The sequence below is a fragment of the Bos grunniens genome, chromosome X (genome assembly GCF_055505025.1).
Source record: "Bos grunniens cultivar Pamir isolate PY7600 chromosome X, Bosgru_T2T1.0, whole genome shotgun sequence".
NCBI classification, from domain to species: Eukaryota; Metazoa; Chordata; class Mammalia; order Artiodactyla; family Bovidae; genus Bos; species Bos grunniens.
The window spans coordinates 57,089,130-57,109,067 of NC_141194.1; the positions used below are offsets into that span (position 1 = coordinate 57,089,130).

Sequence of the window (19,938 nt, forward strand, 5' to 3'; positions counted from 1 at the left end):
AGTGTGTTCTTTACTACTAGTGCCACCTGGGAAGCCCATATGAACTTCATTTTACAAACAAGGAAACTGGGGAGTTCCCCATCAGCCCAGTTGTTAAGACTCCACCTTCCAATGCAGAGGGTGTGCGTTCAATCCCTGGTCAAGGAACTAAGATTCCACAAGCCATGTGGAGAGGCGAGGAAAAAAAAACAACTCAATTAAAACTATACAAATAAAGAAACTGTGGCACAAAGAGGTTAAACTCACTCGAGGTTGCATAGCTAGAAAAAGGCAAAAGCAAGATTTAAACAACTTGGCTCTTCGCTATTCTATCCATTCTAGCATTCAAACTTTAGCTAACTAGTTTTACCATGAATGGCAGTGTAATTCTAGCAATCTCACGCTCAGGTATTTACCCTAGAAAAAATGCAAATTTATGGGCACACAAACACTTGCATGTGAACTTTTATAGCAGCTCTACTTATAATCACCCAAAACTGGAAACAACCAAAATGTGGTACATTCATATAATAGAAGATTACTCAATAATAAAAAAGAACAAGCCATTTGAAACACACAACTTGGATGAGTCTCAAAAGCATTATGCTGAGTGAAAAAAAATTAGATTCAAAAGATTACATATAGTCTGACTCCATTTATGTTACATCAGAGTGACAAAACTAGAGTATGATAGAGCACAGATCAGTAGCTGCCAGGAGTTGGGGTGGTAACAGAATGTGACTGAAAGAGGTAGCACAAAGGAATTTCCTGAAGTGATGGAATTGTTTTATATTTTGATTTTGACAGTGGTTACACTGATCTATATACATGTGTCAAAATCCACACAACTATACACATCCCCCCAAAAGTCATATATACCGTAAGATAAAGAAAAAGGCAACAGGTCATCATCTTTTTGGTCAGTACTAATTTCTGTATTTCTCATTTACTCACAATAACCTTCTACAGTTCAATGTATCACCAACACTAGTTTTCAGGTTTAAAAATTAGAAGAGTTAAATTATAATGTGAAGCAAAGAACCATGATTAGGCCACACATCCAATCGGAATGATGAGTTACCTCTAATAAACATTCCTTAAAAGTTAAATGAATTTGGATGCTTATTTCATTAAAAATAAAAGTATTTCACAGGACTTCCCTGAAGGAAGTCCAAGTTAAGACTCTGTGCTTCCACTGCAGGGGGCATGGGTTTGATCCCTGGTTGGGGAACTAAGAGCCCAAATGCTATGTGGTGCGGCCAAAAAATATTAAAAGTATTTCAGTAAACTTATTGGAGAAGGCAATGGCAGCCCACTCCAGTACTCCTGCCTGGAGAATCCCATGGATGGAGGAGCCTGGTAGGCTGCAGTCCATGGGGTCGCTAAGAGTTGGACATGACTAAGCAACTTCACTTTCACTTTTCACTTTCATGCATTGGAGAAGGAAATGGCAACCCACTCTAGTATTCTTGCCTGGAGAATCCCAGGGACAGAGGAGCCTGTTGGGTACCATCTATGGGGTCACACAGAGTCAGACACGACTGATGTGACTTAGCAGCAGCAGCAGCAAAAAACTTATTAGATGATATATTTAATATAGCAATTTGCAGACGAAAACAAAAGTATGTAACCAAAATTAACTCTGGGAAGGAGAACGTGATGGAATGAATGTCATAAGGATGTCATGGACAACCATGGCTCTTTCTACAACTTTTCAGTTTTTACTAGAATGCATTCATGCATCACTAGTATAATTAAAAACAAAAATCTAAAAAGAATTTTAAAAATCCTTCTCAATTAAAATGGAGATGATTCCCAAGTTACAATATATTTCCATCCATGGGGCTTCCATTGCCTTCAGGCACCCCTTGGTTACTCTATTTACCAGGTTAGGCTTGTATTCTACTTAACACTTAGTGCCTCACTCATAACACAGTGGGCACTCAAATATTAGCTGAACTGAACTGCACCTGGAAATGTGGAGAATAAAAATGACAAACACATGGTCACCAACAAACCCTATAATCTAGAAAGGCTAAACCATGCTCTAATTTTGAATGAAGCAAATTATTATTGACTGCTAACAACATACTCAATAATTACAAAGGCACACACAGAATTTTGAAAGAGAGCAAGACAAACATTTAACATACCGCCAGTGGTACAGAGGTTTTTAAAGTCTAAAATAGGCAGAAGCCAAACCAGAATCAATTATTCCTGGCTCCCTAACCATACAACTATAAAATTCAAGGGTATGAGAAAAATAAAAATAGGGGGAAAAAACTAACCTGCACTAAGTTTCTGTGGGCTGCATACTAGACATTTATGTAAATTAAAACTTTCTTTGAGGACTTAAGTGTCAGTTCGGTCATGTAAAGTATTGGGAGGCCATCATTTCCACCTTTACAACAAGAAAGAAGCTAGATCCACTGAAAATCAATGACTCCTCTTGATATGTCCAATGGCCCTATCAGAGAAATGAAGTCACAGGGCAAACCACCATCCCACTATCTGAAGAGATTGGTGCCTGCAGGTAGACACAGGATCTGAATGTGTAAGCTGGGAGGAAGATTAAACTAGAGATTCTGACAAATTACTGGAGACCAGAGTATGGAAACATCATGAGAGTATGAAGTTCCTGGGCTCCACATTGTGGGGGTGGGGTTTCCCATCCTCAAGTTTTACCAAAAGGAATCCCACAAGGTTCCTACAGGGATTAGGAAAAATGTCAAAGCTTCCACCAAGGTGCTGGTTGGCTGAGGAAAACAGCACTCACTGTGAAATCCACTCAGACCCCTTTCCTTTATCTATCACACAGAACAAAAGGCTTAATTTGCAGGGGTTTGAGGGGTGGACTTAAAATCTCTGGCTTGAGGATACTGGTGGATACTCATTGCAGCTGGGAGAAGGAACAGAGGTAAAAGAAAAAGAAGCTCCACCCCTGGAAGCGGGGCAGGAAATTTTATGAAGGACACACTCAAGACACACTAAAGGCAGTTCCAGCACCTGCCTGAGAGTTATTCAAATCATCAGAGAACTCCTCCCCCACCAACCACCACCTGGCAAACCAGCTACTGGGTTAGCAATGGTGGAATACAACTGGGAGGGCTATAAGAGCCCTCTTTCCTCTTGGGAAACAGCACAAGGAAAAACCCAAAGCTAAGCAGGAGTCAAAAAGAAGGTATCAATCACTAGAAGAATCAGAAATCTCTGGTGCCCATAGCAAAAACAAAGATGGAACATAGGCCAACTCCTGACTAATTTAAATCCCCACACTAAAGGCCTAGCAGAAGAAAACTTGTGTTCTCCTACCCATGTTCAGCTTTCAGCTTATTTACGAGGTATAATAAAAGGCAGGAAGATATTCCAAATGCCAAAACAACCATCAGGTCCAGACTCAGTATGACACAGAAATTGGGGCTATCAGAAATGAAATCTATAAGAATTATGTTTACTATGCTAAAAACTCTTAATGGAAAAGGTAGACAATATGCAAGAGCAGATGGATAATTTCACCAAAGAGGTGTTAACTGTGATAAAGAATCAAATGGAAATGCTCAGTATGAAAACAGTAAAAACACACCATGCTCAACAGCAGAACTGACACAGACAAAGAAAGAATAAGTGAACATACAGATCAAGTTTACTGATCAGGTCAATAAAAATGAAAAGAGACAAAAGAGAAAAAAATAGAACACAGCATTCAAGAACTGTGGGGCAATATCAAACAGAATAACATACTTGTAATTGGAACCCCAGAAGGAAGAAAAAAAAGAGAACTGGGCACAATAATTATTTGAAGAAATAATGGCTGAGAACTTTCAAAATTAGTGACAGACAACAAACCACAGATACAAGAAGCTCAGAGAATACCAAGCAGCATAAATATGAAAAAAAGAAAGCCACACCTAAGCAAATACAAAGTGATTAAAGGGAACCAGAGGCAAAAAGACAAATTAACTATGGAAGAACAAGAAAGAATTACAGCAGACTTACCAGAAACCACGCAAGCAAGGCAACAATGGAGAGAGGAAAAAAGTGTCAACATTCCATGAAAATTCCACATTCCATGAAAATGTCCTTCAAAAGTGAGGGGAAAAAAAGACTTTCTCAAACAGAAACAAAATATTTACTGACAGTATATCTAGCATAAAAGTTGATGTTAAAAGGAACATTCTTCAGGCAGAAAGATTATGAATAAGGTAGGAACTTGGATTAGCATAAAGAAATGAAAAGCACTGGGAAAGGAATAAATGAATGTAGAATATAATATTTTCTTTTCAAAATGTTTCAAAAATGAGGGACTTCCCTGGTGGTCCAGTGGCTCAGACTCCACACTGCCAATGCAGGGGGCCTGGGTTTGATCCCTGGTCAGGGAACTAGATCCCACATGCTGCAACTAAAGAATTCACACACTGCAACAAAGATCAAAGACTGTGCATGCCACAACCAAGACCTGGTACAACCAAATAAAATTTTTAAAAATGTTAATTAGAAAAATGTTTGAAAAGCCAATTTCCCAGATACCAGTCAAGGGTCAATCTTTCAAGCAGGACTTCTAAAGATAGCACCCTTAGGCCTATATTAAATCTTTTCAGTGTGTGTGCATGCTAAGTCTCTTCAGTCATGTCCAACTCTTTGTGACCCCAAGGATTGTAGCCCACCAGGCTCCTCTGTCCATGTGATTTTCCAGACAAGAACACTGGAGTGGGTTGCCATGTCCTCCTCCTGGGGATCTTCCCGACCTAGGGACTGAACTCACATCTCTTCCATCTCTGCAATGGCAGGTGGGTTCTTTGCCACTAGTACCACCTGGGAAGCCCTTTTCAGCACAAGAGAGTTAAAAAAAAAAAACCCTGCAGCTAACAGCATACTTAACAGTGAGAGATGGAATACTTTCGAAGATTGGATCAAATTAAGGATGTCCTCTCTCACCACTACAACTCTGATAAAGAAGAAAAAATAACAGTATTCATATTACCTGATTTCAAGAATCCTATGAATCTATTGTAGTCAAGACAGTGTGGTAATGGCAAAGTGATAGACACACAGATCAATTCATCAGAATAGAGACCTCAGAAATAGACCCACACAAGCATTGTCATATGTCACAAGCATTGACAGAAGTACAAAAGCAATTCAATGGAGAAACACAGTCTTTTCAACAAATGGTTCTGGAACTACTGGACATCCATACACAGGAAGATGAACTTTGACATACACTCATTTTCATGGCTGGTGGGAATGCAAAATGACAGAGAACCATTTTGGAAGATAGTTTGGCAGTTTCTTATAAAAACTCTGCAATCCCACTCCTAGGTATTTACCCAAGTGAACTGAAAACTTATATCCACACAAAATGTTTATTCAGATTTATTCATAATTGCCTGGAAGCAACCAAGTTGTGTCCTCAAACAGGTGAATGAACAAACTGTGGTACATCCATACAATGGAATGCAATTCAATGATAAAAAGGAAAGAAGTATTATTAGATGAATCAAGTAAAATCAGACCAAAAAAGGCTACATATTGCATCTATTCCATTCATATGACATTCTGGAAAAGGTAGGGCTATAGTTAAACATTCAGAAGTATGCTATTCTGAGGCATTTCTAGGAAACAAAACTGGCTGGATATATTTTTTACCAAGGATAGTTCTGACCAGGTCAATGGAAGTTCATATCACCATAAACATACACCATTTCTTTTTAGATAAATGTCCTTCATTTTTAAAATAGGGTAATATATTCACATGGCTTAAAATTCCAAAAGTATACATAAAAGTCGGAGAAGGCAATGGCACCCCACTCCAGTACTCTTGCCTGGAGAATCCCATGGGCGGAGGAGCCTGGTAGGCTGCAGTCCATGGGATCGCTGAGTCGGACACGACTGACTGACTTCACTTTCACTTTTCACTTTTATGCATTGGAGAAGGAAATGGCAACCCACTCCAGTGTTCTTGCCTGCAGAATCCCAGGGACGGGGAAGCCTGGCGGGCTGCCCTCTATGGGGTCGCACAGAATTGGACACGACTGAAGCGACTTAGCAGCAGCAGCAGCATACATAAAAGTCTATGCAATGAAGTCTCCTTCCCTCCCTCTATCCCAGCCATGTGTGCCCCAAAGCTCAGTGTCTTGAATATCCTTTCAGAAATATTTTATGCTTATATAAGCAAAAATGCATGTATTACTGCCCCACTATTATACACAAATGGTAGTATACAATATACAGTGCTCTATTTCTTGCTTTTTCATTTTGTACATCTTGAAGATCACGTGATATCAATGTAATATTCTACTGCGGAAATCAAGCCTTGATTGATCCTTAGGCTATAACCACTCTTTTGCTATTATAAGCAATACTCCAAGTAATATGCAAGTATTTGTTGAATTCATTTCTGCAAGTGTTTGCTGGGTCAAATGATATGTGCATTTATAATTTTGATGGCTATTTCCAAGTCACTGACTTTTAAAATATCAGGGATGTTTAGTTTTTCTCCTAAGAGGAAAAAAAAGAAACTGAGATTCTATCACCAGGCAATTTTCTGGAGCTCTAAGATGTACAAAATAAAGCCTTCTACTCAGTTTTCCCCACGTGCTTACTAGGATCCAGTTGAATTTTCATGTAATATATTTCAGGCCACAAGCTGGTTGCAAAACCTATTTCAGGTATGTAAAAGGTATTACTTCTAAAATCGTCACAAGCAAAGGCCGGCTGACGCCCCAAATTACTAATCGCTGGCCACTAACTCTGTAGCACAACAGTGGATTCTTCACTGCAACCACACAGAGATTTTAAAATTCTGACCAAATAAAACATACCTAACAGAAGGCAATGGTACCACACTCCAGTACTCTTGCCTGGAAAACCTCATGGACGGAGGAGCCTGGTAGGCTGCAGTCCATGGGGTCGCTAAGTCGGACAAGACTGAGCGACTTCACTTTCACACATTGGAGAAGGAAATGGCAACCCACTCCAGTGTTCTTGCCTGGAGAATCCCAGGGACGGTGGAGCCTGATGGGCTGCCGTCTATGGGGTTGCACAGAGTCGGACATGACTGAAGCAACTTAGCAGCAGCAGCAGCAGCAGCAGCAACAGAATTCTTTGTCCTTATTATAATGCCCAAATAAGGATTTCTTCTTTTAGGTAAAACTGTAACTCACATAAAGGTTATGAAGAAAGGCTGCAAATGTTTCTCTCATCTTTCAGGTAGTGATGGATTCCCAATTAACTGTCTTTTTGCTTGACCTCAAAACCTATTGCAGTCTAGCACATTACAGTTTTTGTGCTAAAGCTTGAACCAGAGGTTGAGGAAACCCAGGGGCTCCTTTGATAATAGCCATATAAGATCAGTGAGCAACAAGCCACTCATGAGACTATATCTTGAGCCACAATGTCACCCTCTGGCTTCCTTCCAGAAAAACCATCACTCAGCTTCAAACTTGATAAAAGAGAGATGGCACAATCATATTATTTAGTTTCAAGAATACACTACATTGGGACTTCCCTCGTGGTTCAGTGGTTAAGACTCTGTGCTTTTAAACGCCAGGGGCACAGGTTTGATCCCTGTTTGGGGAACTAAGATCTCATAATGCTGTGTGGTGTGGCAAAAAAAAAAAAAAAAAAAAGAATACACTACATTTATAAGTAAGTGTTTAAAATGATTTATCAAAGGAAAACAGATTATATTCATTAATAATTAATATGCATTACTGCAGTAATGGTCCCCAATTTTCTCACATCTCCTTGTGTCCATGCCTTGGAGGGTCCTCTCCCACAATGACTCTGGGCTTGGCCAAGGAACTTCTGTGATTTGGCTGATGGGGCAGTATCAAATGTGACAGACAAGATACTTGAGAAGTGCTTTTGCCTTGGTGCTTGCTCTCATCTGCTACTCTTTGTGCCTTTGAGACTATGATGTTAACAAGTCCAAACTAGCCAGCTGGATGAGGGACCACTTGGAGTGAGGATGAGCCATCCCAGCTTAGGGCCTCCTAGACCAACCAGCCTGGCAACTACCAGATGTATGAGCAAGGCCATCCTAGATCATGCATTTGCCAGCTAACCACCCTCCCTCTCCTCCTCCAAAAAAAAGTTAACTGACATAGGCTACTCCAAAGTAAATATGTCTGTGGTCCAATACATATGGAAAGGGGAAGAGAACACTGATCTTCCCCTATGAAGTTTACTCTGCACATAATAGTTCCAAACAGAAAAACCTGCAGTACCTGGATGAGAATAAATATATAAGTACCAAAAAAATTCCTGAGTCCTCCTGGATTCTCACAAATGCACTGTCTGCCATCACAGATGGCACACACTAAAACACACACACACACAACACAAAAAATTTCCATTTAGTCAATGAAGCATCTTTATCATGATATATTTAAACCAAAGTCTTATAGTCAACAGTTCCATTTCTAACATGAACTCAGGTTTCTAGGAATTACTTTTTCTTTCAATTCTACTTGCTTCCCCATTTGACAGGGCTTGGTGAAAGCTCAAAGAGCTCCCTCAATGCAGCCTAAAAAGCATCAGGTAATAGAGCCCAATTAAACCTCCTAGAAGCATTCCACAGGACCAGCTTCTTCCAGCATCACAGCAACTCTTTTTAGCCATGTTAATGGCCGGCAGTAAAAACTGTTTAAGATCTACACATTTGGGCCAGAAACATTGCCTCTATTGGATCACTAAGTGAGACACTAAAAGGGAAATGACTCTCTTAAGCCACTTTTGTTTAGGCCTCAGGAGATGCCTTTCTGGATTCACACACACACACACACACACAGAAACACCTTCTAGCAGCCTCCTACAGCCCTTGGAGTAAAACACAAGCTCCTTAACGAGGTCCCCTAAGACCCTGTCAATCTTACCCTGCCTGTCTCATCTCTTTCTCCAGGTCCTAGTCAAACCTCTTTGAATCCTTACCACCTCTCTCCCACCTCAGTGCCCTTACAACACCTGCTGTTCCCTCTGCCTGGCAATCCCTTCTCTCTTTTTCCCTGCTTTTTCCTGCTAAGTCTTCAGGATTCAAGGCACCATGCTGGTCTCCATCTCCCTCTCTGAAGGATTCTACCTCTTACTTGCTGTTTGACTTTAGGCAAGTTACCATTGCTTCACCTCTTTGAGCTTCATATCTCAGAAAGAAACCCTGTGATAAGCACTTAGCACAATGCTTAGCACACAAAAAATGCTTAACAAATCATCACTGCTGTTATAGCTATTACCTCATAGTAATCTTCATCACAATTTAGTACGATTAGTAATTAGATATTTATTTGTAGAAAAATAGAAACACCTCCTTGGATTTCACCTTAATACCTAATCCTGTTCATGCTATTTCCCCCATAATGCAATTCTGGAAGGGAAGATGAATGTTTATAGAGCAATTATTACCTCAAAAGTGTGTTTTGGCAGATGAAGAAACCGAGGCACAGTGAAATTAAGTGGTCAAAATCAAGTGATGGATTAAAATCCAAGTTGGCATGACCCTACAGCCTGTGCTGTATATGACACCAAAGGTTTCTCTAACTCATGAACCTTGTCAACTAAGAGCAGCAAGCATCAGAAAAAATGAATCTTCACATTTACATACTTTTCAAACGACTCCCAGGTATTTAACTCTTCAAATCCTTAACCAGCCTGATGTTCCAATCAGCCATGTAAATTCCTTCAGCAGAATACTCTTCCCCTTGATTGAGATGGTAGATTTCCTTACCTTTCCACCGGATGTTGAGCTTTCAAGGGGATGAATATCTTTCACGTCTTATACCCCTAGCAAACAAATTTGCTAAATAAATTAAAATGTTGGAGAATATATAATAAGTACAAAGTTGGGGAGTGGTGGAATGACTTTTCATAAAAATATTAAAGTTTGGCATAGCTAAAAACAAACTTGACAAAAATGACAACAAAAAGGGAGTTTATCTTAACCACTTTTACAATTGATAATGATTTCTATATCTAGTATTAGAGATTCCATGTTATTTACAAATGTGTATTTTACAACTTTAGGTAGACCACTCACCAATATTCTGCTATACCCAGCAGCTGCATTCGAGCCACCCTCATGAGCGGATGCCTTTGACAAATATCTCAATGGTTACTTTCAAATGGGTCATAAAAGAAAACAGAGCAAATGATAAAGCAAATGGGAGCAAACTGTTAGTAAATGGTAAGTTTGAGCAAAAGGAATACAGGAGTTCTTTGTACTATTTTTGCAACTTTTCTGTAATTATATCAAAATGAAATGTTCTGAAAATTTGAAATTAAAAAAAAAAAGATTTTCCCAGGAGATTGAACACACAAGGTACTGGCCATGCTGGTTTCGTATTATCTTGTCACTTGGTCCAAAAAACACACTCCAGTCATGTTTCCTTGCCTGTCAGCCAATATCAAAGGACAAAAATCCCATGGGCAACAGGGCTCAGCCACCACTTCTGGGTTGGGACAGAGATTAAATTATTTATTGCTTGAAGAGTACTAATGAACACATAGGTATCCTATTGGACAAAGCTCCAGCACTATTCCCCACACCAGGCACCCTACTTTCTTCAGTCAGCTACCCTTTGAGTCCTTACTTTCCCTTCCCCAAGCTCAGTTATGGGGCCAGGCAAATTCTCCTCACACTTTCTTGCTCACTGTTCCACCCACACAAGAGAAGCACAGAGACAGATCAGATGGTAAGAGCTTTGCTGCTATTGTCTATGGAGAGACTTACAGGGAGTAAGAAAAAATAACCCTAGGGGAATCACAAAGATTCCAGAAAACAGAAAACTCAAAGCGGTAGTTACTTGGTCTGTAACAACCACTTGCTAGCACCCTTTTATTCATGCATCACTTCTACCTACTCGTCCTAGACCTTCCCCACTCCCCAAACCAGAATGCTTCAGCTTTCCTAGCCACTGTAAGTAGGACAACAGGTAGAAACTTGTAAATCATTCAAGTGTCCCCATATTAGCCATTTCAGAAGAGTGCCACATGGGTGTCACCCAACACTCAACCCTCACCTATAAGGTGAGACAAATAAAGATCATAGTAAGTTATCCTCGGATGAGATTTTCTTAATGTAAACCAGCATATGATCTCTACCTTCCTCAGCTCCTGTTTTGTGTAAGCTCTATGAGGAAGTAGATGCATTATGTCCTACACAATGTTCAACCTCTGTATCCCTGATCAAGGATTATTAAAGCCCTCTGTAATGCCCTATCTTCAAAAACACCCAATGCTTTCTGCCTCTTGCCTCCCCCCAAATACTTGCTTAGTTCCAGCCATACCTCAAAGTAGTATGCAGAAAGAAGAAATGGCTTTGTGTAGCTTAGGGGAGAAATGGGTTGATAGAGTTGGTGGAAGACAAAGGAGAAAAAAAGACAAGCATTACCAAAGAAATTCATATTCAACCTACAGCCTTCAACATCCTTTGTTCTTAAATATTTTAACTTTCGCTAACCCATACAACTCAACTATGAGAGCCATGAACCATCATCTGTCCTGCTCCTGGGAACCTTCTCTACAGGCCAGAAGGTGGGTCACAGGTGCCCCTCAGGCTGCTTCCAAGTCACTCCTGGCGGCCAACTAATCACAAACACTTCAGGAAGGACTGGGAGGCCCTTCTTCACTTTCCCCTACCTGTGACCATGATTCACCAACTCACAGAAACACGACTCAGAAAAGTAGGAGAACGAAAGTGTAGGTTCTAGAACCAGACAAGGACCCCTGAATATTTCAGAAATGACTGGACAAAGAATGCAAGAAACTCTGTCAAGGCACCAAGACTAGGTTACAAGCACTTCTCTAGCAAACAAAACTGTAGAGAAGAGCATAGTTGAAGAAAAGGTGTCAGTGATGGTAAATAACCCTGAGAAGATCTCATGTAATTCTTTCACCCTTGGAGTTTTTACCCTCTTATAGTTCAAGTATTTAAATTCAGAGCTCACTTTAGATGAAAAAGAAAATGACACGTTATAAAGGTAAATAGAATGCTTGCCTGTTAAGTCAAGTCGGACTCTTTGCGACCCTATGGACCATAGCCCGCCAGGCTCCTCTTGTCCATGGGATTCTCCAGGCAAGAATACCGGAGTGGGTTGCCCTGCCCTCCTCCAGGGGATCTTCCCGACCCAGGGATCAAACCCAAGTCTCCTGAGTTAGCAGGTGGGATCCTTACTCCTAGGCTAAACAGAAGAGGGGGAAAAAAAACCTACATATATTTCACTTATCCACATGATGCTATGAAAGCATGAGAACTACACTATTCAAAGGGTGCAGAGGCCTAGGATCCACATTCCCATTGTTTACAGATATTATGAAAGTATTAAATAAAAATACAATGCTTTGTTCAGGCCGACTCCTTTCTCCCCCCGCCCCAGTGTCACCCCCCAGGCTGACAAGAAATAGCTGCAGGGAAGGTATTTAAGAGAACTACTCTGGGAAAGTGGATTCTGGGTTGCTTAAACTAAGCCAAGATGTTGTGCAACCAGTCTTTACCTAAATTATTTTCCATTACTTTGCCAGTTTAGAGAGAAGCAGACAGTTATCTTTATCAGAGAATGAGGTCGCCTTTCCCTCCAGGCCACTGGAATCACCATCAACACGGTTTTGATTTCTTACACAATCAGGCGCGCGCGCGGGGGCGGGGGGGGGGGGGCGAGGAGGCCCGCTGGGGGGGCGGACACGGGGATCTCATCCTCAGCTTTACAGATAAACGGATCTCACATCAAAAACAACCCCATGAACATCTGAGAGCATGGATTTCCTTGCATCTCAGAAAGTCAGAGAAGCGGCCAAACAAGTTTCTCGCCAAATGCTTAGGAGCTGCATATGTCCCAGGGCTACACAATGATACCAACTTTTAAACATGCCTTCACATACCACCATTATGGTCCCACACTCGAGGTCCCTCGCCCGCTTTCCCCCCTCACAAATAATAAACGCAGGTTGGTTACCGCGTGCAATTTAAAGCCGGACTTTACCGAAGCAGTAGCTCGAGAAAAGCGAGAGGAAAAGATTGGAGGCAGACTTTTTTTTTTTTTAATCGATATCCCCATGGCGTGGGGAATAAAACCAACTCAATCGCTGAGAAAAGTTAAGTTTGCCGTGCCCAGCTGTGGGAAAAAATTTCCCGTAAGATTCGGAAAGCCCTCCCGTTTTTCCCACCCCCGCCCCCCCGGACCGCCCGGCACTCGCCGGTCGCGGCGGCCCGGGACCGGCAGCTCTGGAACAATAACGCGAGGGGGAGGGAAAGTTCGTCAGCCCGCGGGACGCCGGGGCTCACCAACGGCGGGACCACGCCGCCGCCCGCACCGCCCGGCCCCCAGTCTCTGGGACTCGGTTCTTCCCGCCCCTCAACAGCGAAACAGTCGGGGTGCGCCCCCGCTCCCTGGAGCATCCGGCCCCAGGGGGCCCGCAGAGCGGGTCCTCACGCCGCGAGTCGGACCCCGGGAGCCCCGAGAGCAGGCAGTAAACCGGGAGGGAGGGGGCGCCAGGAGGGGGCACCGGAGGAAACGGCCGCAACAGTTATGGCGCTCAATTTCTGCCCGAGTGTAGCCGCAGCCGAACACGGCCGGCCGCCCCCACCACCCACGCCCCCGGGCCGGCCACCCAGCGCTGCCCGGAGCCGGCCGAGGAGCCACCGGGCACTTTACCTCAGCCCACACACGCTCTCGGCTCCAAGGCTCTGGGGACGCCGGAGGCCACCGCCGTGTGGAGCCGGACCGACCCGGAGCGCGGCGAGGTTGGTCTGGGACGTTGCGCTCCGTGGCGCCTGTTTCCACCCCCAGAGGCCGCCACTCCCGCTACCCACCCGACGCGACGCCCCCCAAACCCGCTCGCCCCGCGTCCAGTCAGAGGCGCCTACCTTAGCGCGGCGCGACCGCTGCTCCTTCCCGGCTCCACACTAGGGCCCGGCAACGTGCCGGGCGAGTCCGGTAGAGGTGGTAACCGCCCCCTGAACCGCTCGCTTTCTTCTCTCCCCTCCCTCGCACCTGCCCCCTAATCTCCTCCCTTACCCCCCGCCCTCCGCCCCGCCGCCGGATCCGCCGGGGCCGGCCCCCGCGCCTCAGCTCCCGCCCTCGGCCCTCGCCCGCCCGCCCGGCCCGTCAGGCCTCAGCGCTGGGCAGGCGGTTGGGCGGCGGCGGCAGCGAAGGAGGCGGCGGCGGCAGCGGCTGAAGCGGCGCGGAACACTATTGTATTCCTGACACTGTGCGCTCCCACGCTCCGCCTCTTCCCCTTCCTTCCTTCTCCACCGTCTCCCCAACCTCCGCGTTCCACTCCAACCGCCCCCCCACCCGCAGCCAACCGCCGGCCGCGCTCGCCCTACCCGTCTCTGGCTCCCTGCTGTCCGACCGCTCTGACCGCCGCGCGCTCTTCTGGCGGGCCGGGCGCAGTTTGCCACCGCCGCGCGCCTTGAGGCCCCGCCCACTTGCTGCTCCCGCACGCGCCGCGCGGGGCTCCAGGTGGGTTCCTCTCAGCTCCTGCTGGGTGCGCTGCAGCCTGGAGGCGCCTCACCACCTCTGAGGGCTGGAGACGCCGACGACGGGGAGGTGCCTGGGTTGTGCTGAAATACTACCTAAGCTTTTCAGGGCCCCTTTCAACTCTGAAGTTCTATAAGTGGACCCTCCTGTATGCAACTTGCTGTCGGTCACTATTGATTTAAGCCGTTTGCGCTTAAATTACACCTATAATAATATTCAAGCCGAAGTGGCTATTCACAGAATAAATTTATTCAGTTGCAGGCACAAGTGGTTTATGAGGTGTGGCTTTTTGATGAGTCAACTTGGTTAGGGTACAGCCCCCAGTTATTCAGTCAAACACTAACCAAGGTGTTGCTTTGAAGGTATTTTCGAGTAATTAAAGCTCCTGATCAGTTGACATAAAGTGAGGGAGATTATCCTGGATAATCTGGATGGGTCTGGTCGTTCCTTTCTGATTGCGTGCCCTATAGATTTTGGATTTGCCTTGCCTGCCCCACATTTGTAAGCCAATGTCTTCTAATCAATGAATGAATAAAAGTGTGACTGTGTGTGCGTCTTTGTGTGTCTGTCTCTGGTGGAAAACTGACTCATACAGATGTTTAAGCAGCAAACTCTTTCCCATGAACTCATAATTGTCGTTTTCATTCACATTTCTAGGCTAAACAAAAATGTGGGCTCTTTTTGTATTTTGTCTGTTTTCAGTATTAAAGATGTAGTTCTATTTCATAACGTGCAAATATGTGAATTCTAAAATATTCGTGGTCCTTCAGACTTACCTCGTTTATTTATTATCCTCCTTTTATTTACCTCAGTATTGCTGGACTGTGCTGTCCTTAGTCGCTCAGTCGTGTCCGACTTTTTGCGACCCCGTGGACTGTAGCCCACCAAGCTCCTCTGTCCGTGGGGATTCTCCAGGCAAGAATACTGGAGTGGTTTGCCATGCCCTCCTCCCGGGATCTTCCCAACTCACGGATGGAACCCAGGTCTCCTGCATTGTTGGCAGATTCTTTACCAGCTGAGCTACCAGGGAAGCCCTACCTCAATATTATACTTACTTTGAAATAATTATAGATTCACAGGATCTGTAAAAAAAAAAAAAAAAGTATTACAAAACAGTCTCAAGTACTCTTCACCCAATTTTCCCCAATGGTAATATCTTACATAACCAAGATATTGACATTAGTACAAGCCACAGTCCTTACTCAGATTTCACCAGTTTTAAATGCACTCATTTCTGTGTCTGTATGTATAGAACTGTGCAATTTTATCACATGTGAATGGGATCATACCTTTTGAAACTGGCTTTTCTTCATTCAGCATCATTTCTTTGTGATTCATCTACTGGCTTTTCTTCATTCAGCATCATTTCTTTGTGATTCATCCAAGTAGTTGCACATATCAATAGATCATTCCTTTTTATTGCTGAGTGGTAATATTGCTATGAATGTACTACAGTTTAACTATTCACCTGGATGGATATTAGGGTTGTTTTCGATTTTTGTGTATAAGAATAAAATTTCGATGAATATTCATGCAGAGTTTCTTGTGTAAACATTAACTTCTCCATGACAAATACCCAGGAGTGCAATTGCTGGGTTGGATGGTATGTGTATGTTTAGTGTTATGAGAAACTGCCAAAAATTTCCAGACTGTCTATACCATTTCACATTCCCACCAGCAATGTAGAGATCGTTTCTCTACATCTTTGCCTGCATTTGGTATAGTGACTATGTGTTGTTGTTGTTGTTGTTGTTTTTGACTATGTTTTTATTTTCATCATTCTAATAGATGTGTTGTGATACCTCTTTGTTTTAAATTGCATTTCCCCAATAGCTGATGTTGTTAAACATCTTTTTATATGCTTATTTGCCATTTGTATATCCTCTTTAGTGAAATGTCTGCTCATGTATTTTGCCCACAACATTATTATTTTTTTTTTTTTGGCTCTGCTGGGTCTTTGTTGCTATGCAGTCTTTTCTCTAGTTGTGGCAAGCGGGGGCTTCTCATTGTGGTGACTTCCCTTACTGTGGAGCACGGGCTCCAGGGCATGCAGACTTCAGAAGTTGTGGCACGTGAGCTCAGTAGTTGTGGCTTCTAGGCTCTAGAGCACAAGCTCAATAGTTGTGGCACAGGGGCTTAGTTGCTCCCTGGCATGTGGGATCTTCCTGAACTAGGGATTGAACCTGTGTTTCCTGCATTGACAACCGAATTCCTCACTACTGAGCCATCAGGGAAGCCCTGCCCATTACATTTTGAGAATTCCTTATATATTCTAGATACAAGTTCTCTGTCAGATAAGTGATCTGCAAATATTTTTCCCAGTCTGTAACTGGTCTTTTCATCCTCTTAAGAGATTTTGAAGGTCAAAACTTTTAATTTTGATGAAGTCCAAATTATCAACGTTTGCATTTATGTGTGATGAATTGGTGTCACGTCTGAGAAAAATTTCACCTAGCCCTAGGTCCCACAAAATTTTCTCTTGTATTTCCTCATAAAAGTATTAGAGTTTTATATTTTATATATAAGGCCATGATTCATTTGAATTAATTTTTGTAAAAAATGTGAACTTGAGATCGAGGTTCATATTTTTGCCTATGAATGTCTGATGGCTGAAACACAATTTGTTAAAATAACTATTTTTTCTTCCATTGAATTGCTTTTGCACCTGTGTCAAAATCAGTTGGGCATGTTGTATTTGGCTGTTTGGGGGCTATTTCTAGGTTCACTATTCTGTTTTACTGTTATACCTGTCTATCCCTCTGTGAATACCAAGCAGTCTTTCTTAAAATTCATTTTTAATTGGAAGATAATCACTTTACAATGTTGAATTGGTTTCTGCTGTACAACACCAAACAATCTTGATTACTGTAGGTATGTATTTCTTTATTCTTCTTCAAAACTGTTTTAACCATTCAAGGTTTTTGCCTTTCTATATAAATTTTGGAATAAGCCTGTCTCTATCTACAAGAACCTTGCTGGGATTTTGATAGGAATTGTGTTGAAACTATAGATCAATTTGGGGCAAATTGAAATCTATACTATACTGAGTCTTCTAACCCATAAACACAATATATATCTCTCCATTTATTTAGATATTCTTTGATTTCTTTCATTGCATTTCGGAATTTTCAGCATGCAGATCGTGTACATGTTTTGTTAAGTGTATACCATATTTCATTTTCTTTGGAGTGACTGTAAATAATATTGTGTTTAGAATTTCACCTTCTTTATTCCTTATTAATATATAGAAATGCAGTTAATTTGGGTGTTGATCTTGTATTCTTTGACTTTTTTTTTTTTTCAGCAAAGAGCTCAGCTTTTTATTGAATGTGTTACTAAAAAGGTTTAGTCAAAAAGACAAAAGCCCATGTCATCATTAGACTCTTCAGATTCTTCTTTCCTTGCTTTTACTTTCTTCTTAGCTGAGGCAGCAATGGTGGAGGGGACAGGACCTCCTGCGGGATCAGCACCAGCTGCTGGGGCAAGTCCTCCAGCTCCCACGTTGCAGATGAGGCTCCCGATGTTGACATTGGCCAAAGCCTTTCCAAACAAGCCTGGTCAGAAAGGTTCAACATTTACACCGGCTGCTTTAATGAGGGCATTGATCTTACACTCTGTGTCCTGCAGGATGAGGGCCGAGTAGATGCAGGCGAGCTCCAAGGAGGCTATGGTGCATGCGAGTATGGTGCAGGCAAGTGCCTGGTGGGGGCTGCCAGGAACCCTGCTAGTCGCCCAGATGAAGTGAGGGTCTCACCCTAGCGGGGCCTTAGCTTCCTTGGAAGGACCGTGTACCTTAGCGGCAGCTGAGGAAAGCCTTTGACTTTGTTGAATCCACTTATTATTTAGTCTTAGCAGTTTTTTGGGTAGATTCTTTGGGATTTTCTCCACAGACAATCATGTTGTCCATGAATATGGACAGTTTTATTTCTTCCTTTCCAATCAGTATGCCTTTTATTTCCTTTTCTTGCCTTATTGTGCAGATGAGAACTTTCAGAGTGGCCTGAGCAGACATCCTTCCCGTGTTCCCTATATTAGGGGGAAACATTCCATCTTTCACCATTAAGAAAACTGTTAGTTGCTGTGTATTTGTTTTTGTAGATGCTTTTTTTGTCAAGTTGAGCAGATACCCTTCTATTCCTAATTTTCTGAGAGTTTTTATCATGAATGAATGGTGAATTTTGTCAGGTGCTTTTTCTACATTACTTGATATGAACATATGATTTTTCTTCTATAGCCTGTGGATATCATAGTTTAGTTTACATTGATTGAATATTGATTTTTTAACTAATCTTGCATAACTGGAATAAACCCTACTTGGTGATGGTATAATTGTTTTTATACCTTTCTGGATTCTATATCACTAATAATTTGTTGCAGATTTCTGTGTCAAAGTCCCTAAAAGAAGTTTGGAGAGTTTTTTCATAGTGTGTTTGTCTGGTTTTTGTATTAGGTGAATACTGGCCTCATAATATGAGTAGAGAAGTTGTACAGAAAAGAGTTAACATAGCAGGCCCTTGGTGGGCCTCTGGGAACTGGGATTTCAGGAGGATTTCCACCATCCCCAGAACTGATAAGAGTGACTCACTATGCCTAAACTGTTTGTACAAATGTGATTTATGCTGGGACTAAAATTCAAGTCTCCTGATTTCCAAGCTGTGCGGAAGAGTTAACATAGCAGGCTGACTGTTATCCTTTGAAAGGCCTGTTTGCAAAGTTGGTTCTTTGATGGCATCTGGAAACTTGGATTTGGGGTGAGTTCCTCCCATTCCAAGGACTGATAAGAATAGCCCACTCTGCCTAAACTGTACAAACAGTATGGTTTATGTTGATCATCTGCTTTCCTTCTGGGAGTCTGGAATTTTGGTAAGTGCTAAGCAGTGAGTGCCTATATGATCAACTCTCAATAAATGCCCTAGGAACTAAGTTTCTAATGAGCTTCCCTGATAGACAGCATTTCACATGTGTTGTCACAACTCTGCTGGAGGACATAAGTATATCCTGTGTGACTCCACTGGGAGAGGACTCTTAGAACCTTGTACCTGGTTTTCTCTGGATTTTGCCCATGTGCCTTTTTCCTTTGAAGGTTTTGCTCCGTTCTCTTTCACTGTAATAAATAATAGCCTTGAGTCTGATTGTATGCTGAGGTCCCAGTGAATCATTGTGCATGAGCACAGGGATGGTCTTGGAAACCCCTTACACAGAAATGCTCCCTTCTCTTTGATATTCTGGAAAAGACTGTGGAAAATTGGTGTTAATTCTTTAAATGTTTGGTAGAATTTTCCAGTGAAACTATGTGGACCTGGAACTTTTCTTCCCAAGACCTTTTAAATTACAAATCTAATTTCTTTAATAGTTATTGGACCATTCAGATTATAAATTTCATATTTTCTGAGTTGTGATAATTTGTGTTTTTCAAGGAATCAGTCCATTTTATCTAAGTTGTCGAATTTATACACATAGGGTTTTTCATAGTATTCCTTTTTTAGAA

General features: G+C 42.5%; 1 protein-coding gene and 1 pseudogene across 4 annotated transcripts in view; both read right to left on the reverse strand.

Moving 5' to 3' along the window:
• JADE3 (jade family PHD finger 3) overlaps window positions 1–14,491 on the reverse strand; it is a 138,442-nt gene extending 123,951 nt beyond the window's left edge. Inside the window, exon 1 of one of the 4 annotated variants that reach the window (XM_086386500.1) lies at window positions 14,297–14,491. The gene's annotated coding sequence lies outside the window, so the exon portion shown is untranslated. The other 3 variants (XM_086386501.1, XM_086386503.1, XM_086386505.1) reach the window with 3 other exon arrangements.
• Window positions 14,492–17,793: 3,302 nt separating this feature from the next.
• On the reverse strand, window positions 17,794–19,616 carry LOC147340477 (large ribosomal subunit protein P1 pseudogene; annotated as a pseudogene).
• Between the last annotated feature and the right edge of the window lie 322 nt (window positions 19,617–19,938).